Here is a 12343-nt window from a genome sequence, read left to right on the forward strand (position 1 = left end):
GTATGAAAGGAGTTTCATACAAGTTTTGTCTGCCACTTAATAAGTGTGTTTTTACAAAATGTTTTTTTTTCGAAAAAACAAAAGGGAAAACCCTTTTCATTGAATGGAATTAAATTGAAAAATTGGGGTTGAAGAGACTGTCAATAACAATAACCCCTCCAACAGAGCCCCCACAACAAGAATAAACAATATTCCAACACAAGGCTACTAGTACAAAAATTTTTTTTTTCTTTGTTTCAAATCAGTTTTGAACTTAATTTTTCCCCTTGGTAATTGGCGTAATCAATTACGCACGAACCTAAAGTGCACAAGAGATTCATTGCAAATAATATGATATCAAATTCGGTAGTTTTTTAATATATATAGGGTTAGGGTTTGAATCAAAATTCCGAATTTTTTTCGAATTTTTCCCATGATAGATTAAACCCCCTTTTTAGGGCCGTCAGGCCAAAATCGTAGATCGTCCTTTCAACCCCTGGAAAGTCCAAACCCAAAAAGATGAAACTTAAGTTATGTTTTATAAAAATTCACTTCACTCTCCCATTCTATATATGAATTTTACCTAAGCGTGTCATAGCACTTCATCTTAACAAGCCTGAAGATTTTTAGACTGGGAATTACCATCTTGAAAATTCTAGCAGAGGCGTCAGAAACAGTCAGTGGAGCATTACAACAAACACATTGTTGGCATAAACATTGACTAGTAGTTCAACCCCAACAGATCCTCCAAAGCTATGGAATGCATTAGCAACAGTAACATCCCAAAGTTATGACAGCACTGCATGTATCAGTTGAACACTCCAACTTATAAAATAATCATCTAGACACTTTCAAAGTTTATATACCACGTTACGTGCAGTATCCACAAACACAAGTGACGAAATAGGTGTTCACACACTCCAACTTTGAGAAATACACATCTAGACACCTCAACTCATCCCCGTGTTGCTAGGACACTAAACCGACGTGACACATAAATTTTGGATGTCTCATCATTTTGTAAGTTGGAGTGTGCAAAGTAGTGTGTGAGTGAGTTTTGATTGTGCACACAAGGGGAGAAGGATAGTATGGCAGATAGAGAATGAGTAAAAATTGGGGTGAATCGAATTGGGGACAACAATCAGGCCATTTAATTGCAAAACTCTCAATTTTGTGATCGTAGAACAGGTGCACCAGATCATAGTTACACTGCATTTTAGAAAGAAAAAAAAACTCTCGACCTCCATATGTTGTTCAACAAGCACCCATTGAGTTGAAATTTGGGAGATAGATGAAACATAATTACCTCCCAAATAAAAATGAAAAAGGACACCGCTAAATCATATAAAGAAAAAGAGAAAAGGTGTAAATATACCCCTCAACTTTGCGATTTAGAGCAGATATACCTCTCGTTAGAAAGTGGTGCATATATACTACTGTCGTTACACAAATGGTACAAATATACTCTTTTTGCTGATTGATTTAAAAAAAAAAATCATTGAGCTTATGTTTTAATTTTTAAAAATGTCACGGGACTTTTAAAAAAAAGTTTACCCTTTTTTTTAAGTAGACATACTTTTAAAGTCAAGTCGTAATTTTTTTTCTTGCGGGTTGGGTCTGGTTTGTTTAAAAAGATAGGTAAACTTATATTCTTTTTTAAGTCATGGAGATATATTTTTAAAAGAACTAGACCAGACCCACCAAAGAAAAATTACCGCATTGCTATAAAAAATAAGTTTACTAAAAAAATTGGGCAGGCTTATTTTTATTTAAAGCCACGTGACATATTTTAAATTAAAAAAATAAGATAAATGATTTTGAAAAAAAAAATATGTCAGCGAAAAGGGTATATTTGCACCATTTGTGTAACGATAGAGATATATTTGCACTATTTGTGTAACGGCAAGGGTATATATGTACCACATTTATAATAAGGAGTATATCTGCTCTAAATCACAAAGTTGAGGGATACATTTGCACTTTTGCCTAAAGAAAAATCCTGCATAGAACAAAAAATTGTTACGTCATGACCCGATACACCGAGCGTCACCCCCCTTATTTGCCTGCAAAAAGTAATTAATATAGAGTATACTCTACTTTCAATCATCTGTCTCATTTAAAAAAAAAAATATAACTTTTTGTATTAGTAGTTTTTTAATTTCAACATCTCACATGATATGTTTAATAACATCACAAGAATAAAAATATATTTTAATACATTAATTACATATATTTTAATTTAAAGATCAAAGGATTTTTTTAAAAAAAAAAAAATTAATGTCATATTCAATCAAACAACAACACATAAATGAAATAGAGGTAATAATAATAAAGGTACACCGCTTTAGGATTTAAGTATATGTTTTAGACTAGTAAACTTGTCCGTACTTCGCGCGGTGATAAAAGGACTCGTCAGATTTACATTTATGTATATTTTATAATACTGGAGTATTATAGTTATTTTAGATTTTAAACATTTGAAATACTTTTTTGGTCTTCAACTTCATCTTGATTAGATTAACACTTATATGTTTTTCTCTAATTTTGATTTTTGTATATTTATAAACCAAAACCTTTTTTTTCCGCAAAAACATATAAAGGACGAAATGAATTTTGAGATTAATATATATATATATATATATATATATATATATATATAAAAGTATTTCACTTTCTTTTTTGCTTTGTTGTAGAGTCATATTTGGGTAGTTTACTAATGTAGTTTACTAATTTTGTCCTTGTTCAAAATTTAAAAGAAGCCAAGAAAAAAGAATGAAAAGGGGAAAAATAATTTTTGAAAAGGGGAAAAATAATTTTTTTTGTTAGTTTTCATAATTCTCCTTTTCTCTATCTTTATCTCTCTTTACTATTCCTTATTTTCCTCCGTTCACCAATCTACATATATAAATTATCACATCAGAATTATCAAAGAAGAAAGAAAAAACATTTAAAAAAAGAAAGAAAAGCAGATACTATGTGAGACGAAAGAAGAGGAGAAGAGGGAGGGTAATCGAAACTAAAGTGCTTACAAGAATTGCTGCAAAAATGATACGGATGTCCAACAGTCCAAGTCTCATCTCATGGTGTCTACTGCCTTATTTGACTTGTATACAAAAAATAAATAAATTATAAAATAGATATTTCACATTCCAAATAAATATCATATTCATAATTATACATTATATTCATAAGAAATAGAGGAGGAAGGAGGAGTAAGAGTAACAAACAGGATTAAAATGATAACTTTTGGAGTTGTTAGTAACGCACAATTAATCTTAAACAAATCATAATGAATGAAATAAACTAATGTTACTGTCCTCAATTTCCTATAAATAATTGAAAAGAATTATTGTTGTCGTTGTTTACATCTTTCTTTTTATCTTCATTGGCTACATCCGTAATCATCAGCCTGACAGTGGAAGCAAAAGTTCCATTTTGGTTATCATATTCCTTTGGATTTGCTTGTTCATTCATATTCCTTCCCTTTGCTTCGACTTGGAACTTCAGATGCAGAATACACTTCCAGTTGCTACAGATGGTGTCTCAAAAATTTTACAATGTCTTTATTTATAAGACTATGATATGGAATACCAAACAATGTCATGAACATGGCTATTAATTATTTAGGAATTATGATAATAAAAAGTTGCGGGAGTAATGGAAATAAAGACCATTAAATTTTTACATTAAAGAATATGGATGAATGCTTAATTGATATATTCATTCTTGTACAACAGAAAAAAAATAGAGAAGGAGGAGAAATTGTCAAAAAAAGGAGAAAAAAGATAAATAGGATCTTTGGCCAAAAAGAGGTGTCATATCACCTTGTCTATGTCTAGCTTTATAATATATATAGATTGTAGCCTCTGGAATAGTTGTGCATAGGGTGCTTATAGGGCTGTCCATTATTTGTGCTTAGTGAGCTGAGGATCTATTGGAAGCAGTCTCTCTACCTGCAAAGGTAAGTGTAAGGTCTGTACACTCATTTGTGGGATTACACTGAATATGTTGTTGTTGTTGTTGCTGCCGTTGTTGTAATGATTCAGCTTTTCAATATATAATTCCGCCAACCAAATTGATAAAATATCGATTCGTTCAATATCGTTTTATCGTATTATCGAACGGTTATCTGTCGATTTATCGCGCACTACTAAAAATTCCTGATTTACCTATGGAATTTATTGAGGGACGTCCATCGGTAACCGGGATTTACCGAGGGACGCCATCCGTACTAGGCTTGTAGGTAATTTGACCCTTAGTAAATAATACCGAGGGACACTCTCGGCAAATATCGATGGAGACCCTCACACGTCCCTCGGTACTTCCCTTCCCTCATATTCATGCAAAATTAAATATACCCAGGGACGGCCCTCGATACTTAATATATATATATATATATATATATATATATATATATATATATATATATATATATATATATTTATCGAGGGACATCCATCGATATATTAATGTTAATTAAATTAAAAAAATTAAATACACCGAGGGACAACCCTCGATCAATACAAATATTTAACAATTATATTTTTCATTTACTGAGGAGTGTCTATCGGTAAGGTAAATTCAAAGTACTTTGATATTTGAAAATTAACGAGGGATGTCCCTCGGTAACCTGAAAATCTGAGATTTGTAATTACACTTGTTACTGAGGGATTCTATCGGTAAGTCCCTCAGTATTTTTGGCATTATTTTGGCAAGCAGTACCTATTGTTTACCACACCACCTGCTATATAAAAGATTTCAATAGAAACAAAAAAAAAAAGAAGCCAATAATAGCCATCAAAACAATAATAAAAATACTCTGAAATGATTCAAGCATTAAAATTAAGCCAACAAACATCGTACATATCCAGCCAACTTTGACGTTATGCACACATATCAAAAGCATCCCACTAGACTTCAAACGATCCAAAATAACAGAAGTTAGAAAAAAATAACAATTGACACCTAATACTCCATTTCAGCCTCTCCATGCTCTCTATTCTCCTGATCCTTATCGTCTCCATGCTCCTGATCTCCTCATCCTCTACATCCTCTCCAGATTATATCGATTCTACATGCAAAGTAAACTTTAGAATATAAAAAAACAGTATAAAATAAATTCTGAAAAGGGAAAAAAACAATACAAGATAACTTCATTTTACTTGAGTAGCTTTTTAGCAAGCTGTCAAATTACCGATGTTCGGATGGGCGTAATCTCCAAGATTTTTAATATTTGAATCTTAAACCAAGGTGTCATGCAAGATAAATCTTGTTTTCACTTGTCAACATATATTTTCAAAGCGTGTTTATGTCAATGTGAATAAGACATTAGATAAGTATGAAATGTCCAAGCTTCAAAGTTATTAACCTGCAATCTCTTTCTATCTTGCCACGTATATTTGCAGAGTCAATAGAATAGGCCCGTATACATCTCAGGTGAAAAAAGTAAGTCTATGAGTATTTCGTGGTATAAGCATGTTATTAGGTAGGTATAAGAAGTGAACGTCTTGAAATACACAGTTTTGCATCTGTTTTCAATTTGATAGAGCAAAAAAAACCGAGAAGTGATAATCGAAAATGTATGCCATTAGTTTTACATTTGATTTCAATTTGAGAAAATAGGTAAGACTCAATTAACAAATACATTTGTCCTTCAGCAAAGATTAATAGACGAGGTTCATTTTTATGGATCAGGGAGGTAAGAAATGATAGCCAAAATCATCGATAAATGGCAGAAAAGTATTACCAAAAATCAAGCATTGCTCTAGTTTGCCTCAACACCGAGACGAGGAGATAATATAGGAAGTACCTCCTGCACAATACATTCAATGACGACAATTAATATTTCAACATTTCTTAATCTGCTATAAACATCGTTATATAAATGAAAGAATAACAGCACGAAATAAACCAAAAGTTCAGAGGGTAGAGGATGTATAGCCTATGGCAGCTTCAATTCTTTAGAAGAGCTTACAGTTCATACAAGGCTTGTCATAATGTATCCATTTTCAAGTTTTCCCATAGTCTTTTTCTTTTCCTATTCCCTAGCCTTACTAGACACAAGTAGTCTTAACTATTGGAACCAAAGCAAAAGCCAAATCACCGGTTTGATAAAATTCTAACATGCCTTAACAATCAGAAGGGAAATATATGGCTAACGATGCGTGATGCATCAATCAACAAATATCTTAGGTTTTACAGCTGCATAATAAATTCAACAATTCTGACAAAAGAAACAAATCCTTGCTCTTAAGCTTACTTCTTCAATTGAATTCCTTAAAAACAATTTCTAATAAGAAACCTTCGTCAACCCTATTTATTTCTCCCTCCGATTCAAATTAAGCGTCACTTAGCCTTTAGCACACCCCTTAAGAAAATACTAACTCCGAAAAAAATAGATTGTTTTGACTAAACTACCCTTAATTGAAATTTGCATTTTACTATTAACTTGACACATTGGGATATAGTCACTTGACACTTAAATAAGTGCAACTCTGGAAAAATAAAGTTAATTCCTTATTGATTATGCAAATGGGAACTTATTTTGGACCAAAACAAAAAGGCAAAGTGAACACTTATCATGAGCTGGAGGGGGTATAAACTAAAAGTTCCAGAAAATCACTAACATCGTTATATGGAGTACATAGTGGAGGAAATGACAAGTTAATGGTTAACTAAGGCGCTGGGATAACTAAGTTTACAAAAATATGCAACTGCTTAAGCTTTTTGGTTGGGAAAGAGAGCTTTCCCCTTGAATAGTATCCTAATTACAGCTACACCCAAATCTCTCATACACTGAGAAAGATGAATAGTATCCTAATTACAGCTACACTCAAATCTCTCATAACACTAAAAAGCATGAAACTTTTTCTTATCCTTTAATATACCATAGCTTTTAGATCAATACATATCTGTTTAGTCAACACAGGATACCACCATAGATTAGCCATGATTAAGAGAATGGTAGAGAAACCAACAATTATGATTATGGGGCTAAAGGAAGACGTTTCCAGCAACTAGATATATGTGTCAATACTCAATGGTCATTTATATAAGAGAATTAATCCACTAATTATGCCTCAATTTCAAACTATTGTTGCTGGGGTGCGTGAATCATCCTACCATTTTGGTCCAATTCATTCAATGCTAGAGGTTTTGTAATAAATTAGAAATTCTCTTAATCTTATACTTATACCTATACTAACTTACAATTCTCTAATCGATCGAAAAGACTCGACAAGCACCGGATTTCATGCAATTGTAACAACAAATCTAAGTGTCAACCTTCACCAGTTACCATTATCAAATATTTGCCTGGATTCCAATAGATTTAAATCTCTTAAGACAACTTTTATCCATGTGATCTAAATATGTGCTTCCTTTCAAGGTTGTTAGCCTTGGTGAAAAACACATGTCCAGCTTTGTCGTGTAGTGTAACACTTATCCAGTAGGCTCAGTTTTTGGCAGAGACATGCAAACAATTTCGCTTTCCTTGATTCATGTCAGCTTCTCTGTTGTTAGTATATTTTATAGTAAGTTATTAGCTTTTTTACTTCTTAATCTGACATATCTGCTTATAAATGTTATTTTTGATAAGATTTTAATTTATTTAATTATGTATTAAATATGTGCTTCCTTTCAATAAGCGTGCAATTCACTTCTCGCTTAAAGCCCTGATGCCCTTGTCTCCTTTTTGCTATATTTTCGCTCTAACAAGCACTGGTGGAGAGTTTTATTTATGTTCCCAATTAATTCTCTGATATTGATAGAGACTATAAAAAATTACAGAACCAAAGTCTCCCCAGATACGGGCACCTGAAATTCTGAATAACTTCCAAGTTCATGGCATCTCCCACTCTTCCATCACAACACATTCCTTTCCCTATTCTGATAAATGAGCAAACTTCACAACTTCATGCAAGTTGCAACAAAACCACCAGATTTAGCACTGGCGTGGCATTAATGGATTAATGCCAAACAAATAGAGGATTGGATACAGTGCCGCAGATGTTATACAATATGAAGCAACCTAAATTGGTTGGTGAATAACATCCAACTCTAACCTATGTAGATCTACAAACCCTCTAAGTTTGATCCATGCCTACGACTCTATGATGATTGAAGGTGCTAAAAGTAGACAAGGTAGACTTAAGATCATATGCGGAAGTTATCTTAAAATACCTACAATATGTTGGAGTCAATGCGGATTAACCTGTAATCTCTTGCTATCTTGCCACATATATTTGCAGAGTCAGTAGAAAAGGCCCGTATACATCTCAGGTGAAAAAAGTAAGCCAATGAGTATTTCGTGGTATAAGCATGCTATTAGGTAAGTATAAGAAGTGAACATCTTGAAATACACAGTTTTGCATCTGTTTTCAATTTGATAGAGCAAAATATAGAAGTAGAGTCTTAACTCTTACCAGGAACCATAAAATAATATTACTAGTCAAATATATTCCAAGTAAGTTTAGAGCTTACATAGGTATCCACTGCCCATGGCTCGACCCAAACTTCTTTTCCGTCTTCGATTTTCGTATGGGTCTTCTTCCATACCTCATGACGGGTGGGTGGTCTACCAAGAGAAACTTCCTGCAAATGAAATAAACAAAGTTAATGTTGTTTAAGTCATTATTTGTATTTGCTACCATCTAAATGCTTAAACACATACCAATTTACTCCGAGCAGTCCCCATGGACCTTTGAACCACAAGTGTGTGATGAGTCACCCTTCTTAGACTTTCGAGCTGCCTTTGTCTTGGCGCTCTTCTTTTGAAACTTCGGCGTAGCCTAGTATTGATTAAGCTCCTTCCGATGTCTCTGTCCCAAGTCGGCGGATTAAAGCTTTTGACCCTTTTTTTGAGTTCCTCATAGTCTACAAACAAAAGGCTTAATCACATAAAAGGCAGGGAACAACCGGAAAAAGAGGTAAAGGAAATGTTCAATCAACAACAAAACCAAAAACACAAAGATTTCATGAATTAGAAAACAAACCCCTAAACAGAAATGAGGGTGAATAAGATCTCAAAGAACAAAACCAACTCATTATGAAAAAACCAAACCAGTTCATCATAGATTTTGAAAGAAAAATTAATAGAATTCTGGGGGGAGGGGGAGAGGGGAAGGGGTGGGGGTGGGGGGGGGGGACCACGACTGGCGGGGGCAACGGCGAAAGGGTTCTGGTCTTTCTTTTTCAGCAGCAACAGCAATACCGAAGGCAAGAACTCTAACTGAAAGATGCTGAAAATTAAGCAACCACAATTTGCAACAAAATTTATACTTTATGGGTTAATTAATAACACAGTTAGATATCTTAAATATTATGCTGACTATGTTTAGTTGTAAAGTGAATTCCTAAAATTTCAGAAACTTAGAAGGATCTCCATAATTTGCAACCAATTTTTCATAATCCAAATGAGGGGGAAAAGTGACATAGTCGTGAATAGACGAAAAATTGGAAATCTTAATTTCCTCAAACAAAGATAAGTCCCAAAAAAATGAAAACTTTAGACACAGACAATATGAAATTTCGATTATATACATTCAGTATAACAAAAAATGCCCTAAAGAACAAAACAGTTTGCATTTCAAACCCAGAAAAAGAAGTATGTGATTGGAAACCTTAATTTCCCAAACAAAAAATAAATCACAAACTTTAGACACAAACATCTGAAATTTCACGTATTTACATTTATAAGAAAAATGCCCTAAAAACACGAGAATTAGAAATTCAAAATAAAAAGGCAAAAAAGGATTATCTAACACAGTTAAGATCAAATAAATTTCAATTTCAATTTCAACTTCAATCTTAGCTTACCTCTGTTCGTAGTTTTGTCTTTTTTCACGTCATTTCGTGAAAAAGAAGAGTGGAAAGGTTTTTGCGGAAAAAGAAGTTGAAATTTTTGGCGCTTTAAGTTTCCTGCTTTTGTTCTTTCCCCTTTTAAGTTTTCTCTCAGGTTTTTTTTTTTTTTTTTTTTTTTGTCTCTAAGTGTATATTAAAAAAATCTCTTATAATCTTGGAGATAATAAGTAAATAAAATTTTTAAATTTAGATAATAACCGTAAAATTATGTAGAAAAGTTACGAAAAACTCACTTTAAATATTTATAATTTAAATCAGAATTGATTTAGATTGAACAACCAGTTGAATAAAAATTTAACTTAACAAAATATATTTGTACTCCCTCCGGATCAAAAAAGAGTCCAGTTAGCCATTTGCATAAACTACAAAAAAATGGGTAATTTGCGGAGGTTGAAAGTTGCAATCCACTGAGGTTTTAGCCTCTTTTAGCAACTAGCGGAGGCTAAAACCTCTGCGAAGTGCAACTTTCAACCTCCGCAAATTACCCATTTTTTTGTAGTGATACCGCTTAAAAAAACACTAACTCCCAGACAAAAATAGGTAATTTGACTAAATTACCCCTAATTAAATAAGCATTGGGATTTGATCATATAACATTTAATAGGGGAAAATATGGAAAAATATGGTTAATTTTTTCTTGATTTGATAAGTGGACTCTTATTTTTATCCGGATGAAGTATTTGTTAAGACAAAATTGAGATTCTTTTAATAAAAGATGAATTTATCCTAAAAGAGTGAATTTTTTTTATTTTTTATTTTTTGAAAATGTCAAATCAAGTTCTCTCCAAACAAAAAAAGAATCACTAGGGTCTCATTTCTTTTTATTAAGATTAAGACGTCAGAATCTGAATGAACATATGAATATTAAGATTTGCGTTAAGAACTATATGTCTAAATCTAAATACACATATGAATACTAAGATGTTGTATTAAGATTTAAATACCACATTATCAAGAGTTAAGACTTAAGGCTGTTTGTTTTTCGACATCTGAATGTGTAAAATATTCTTTATTTTAAAAAATTAGTATGAAATTTAATACAATACAAAGTTAATCTAATATGTTGTTAAAATAAAATTAAAAATATTATATGAAGGTTGGTGGTAGCAATGACTAGTTGTGGTGTTGTGGGTGTCAATTGAAGATGGTGTCGGCTAATGGTGGTATTGTGGGTAGTAGCTAGTGGTAATGAATCTTTGGTAGTAGATGTTGATGGTAGTGATTGGTGGTGGTGATTGATACTGATAGCTAATAGTGTTGGTAAATGATGACTGTCATACCCTATTTCAACCTAAGTCAAAATAGTTTACAATATCCGGGTAATTCCGGGGTTATTTAAAGTTAGGAGTCGCCACCTAATTATTTATGGTGAATTAGGGCACCTAAGGTAATTAAAGTAATTATCTAAAGTTAATTTGTTTTAAAGTCTACGAAATCAAAATTCTGGGTAAGGGTTCAACTAACCTAGAGGGAAGGTATTAGGCATCCTCTAAGTTCCATTAATAATGGTTAATCCGACCAGACGTAGATCTAATTAGGCTAAGTGTAAATGTAGTGTTATAGAAAAGAAAATAGCTTTATAAGCATTGCTAAAGTTATAAATATGATAATGTTATTTAAAATAAAACTTGTAGAAAATATGATAATTTACATATAAGTAATAGTTTTTGAGATGAGATTTTAGTAGTTTTGAACTTTGGATAAACCATATTATATGAATATAGCAATGTAGAAAAATTTAGGTGTATAAATAGGATTCAAAAAAGAAGTGAGTTTTCTTTTTCCCTTTTTATTAACTATGCTTAGCTAAAAGTCTACGTAATTGATTCAAACTTGAAGAGTTATTTATAAAGTATACTTGAGTTTGTACTTGCGTATTAGTGATGTTTCGAAATTTCTAAGATAGTAATAAATAAGATATAACTCCTTTAATTCAAAATATGCCATTTAGAGATCAATTATTTTGAAAATAAATATTAAAGCATTATAAATACTCTAATATATAAAAGGAAGAAAATGAAGCTTATGGAATTAATTATTGGTTTTCTTTAAATTAACTATCCACTATTAAAACTAAATCCCACTAAATTTCTTATGATTCATCTAATGCTAAGAGTACAAAATGAAGCAAAGTGTTAGTCAAAACAACACAAGTTAAATGCAACAAAGTAAAATGGAGGCACAAGAATTGTAAACGAATGGGCTCAGCCCATTTCGGGCTGCTGTGGACAGTTGCAGCTGGGCTTCAGCCCAGATTTTATTTTCTATTTCTTGGGCAGCGGGCAGAACTGGACAGTGGAGGAACAATGTTTTCGTTGGGCCTTGGCCCAACACCGAATGCGGAAGATGAGCCCCTCGGACTCGTACGCGAAGGTCATGCATAAAATAGAAAGAAAAGAGTTAGTGTATAATAATGTTAAATATATAAGAAAAATGTAAACTCAAAATAAAATCAGTAGACTATGTATATGCTGTGTATATTTAATGTATATCTCCTACATGC

At 32.4% G+C, this 12343-nt stretch overlaps 1 long non-coding RNA gene across 2 annotated transcripts; it reads right to left on the reverse strand.

The window, feature by feature from the left end:
• Positions 1–4772: 4772 nt before the first annotated feature.
• LOC132059174 (uncharacterized) lies at positions 4773–8653 on the reverse strand. Of its 2 annotated transcripts, none has more exons than XR_009415514.1 (3): positions 8461–8653; positions 5726–5791; positions 4773–5050 (listed from the first exon to the last, which is right to left on the reverse strand). It is a non-coding gene; the product is annotated as an uncharacterized LOC132059174 (long non-coding RNA). The 2 variants fall into 2 exon arrangements; XR_009415515.1 differs by having other exon boundaries at positions 8403–8653.
• Between the last annotated feature and the right edge of the window lie 3690 nt (positions 8654–12343).

The sequence above is a fragment of the Lycium ferocissimum genome, chromosome 6 (assembly GCF_029784015.1).
Source record: "Lycium ferocissimum isolate CSIRO_LF1 chromosome 6, AGI_CSIRO_Lferr_CH_V1, whole genome shotgun sequence".
Lineage (NCBI taxonomy): Eukaryota > Viridiplantae > Streptophyta > Magnoliopsida > Solanales > Solanaceae > Lycium > Lycium ferocissimum.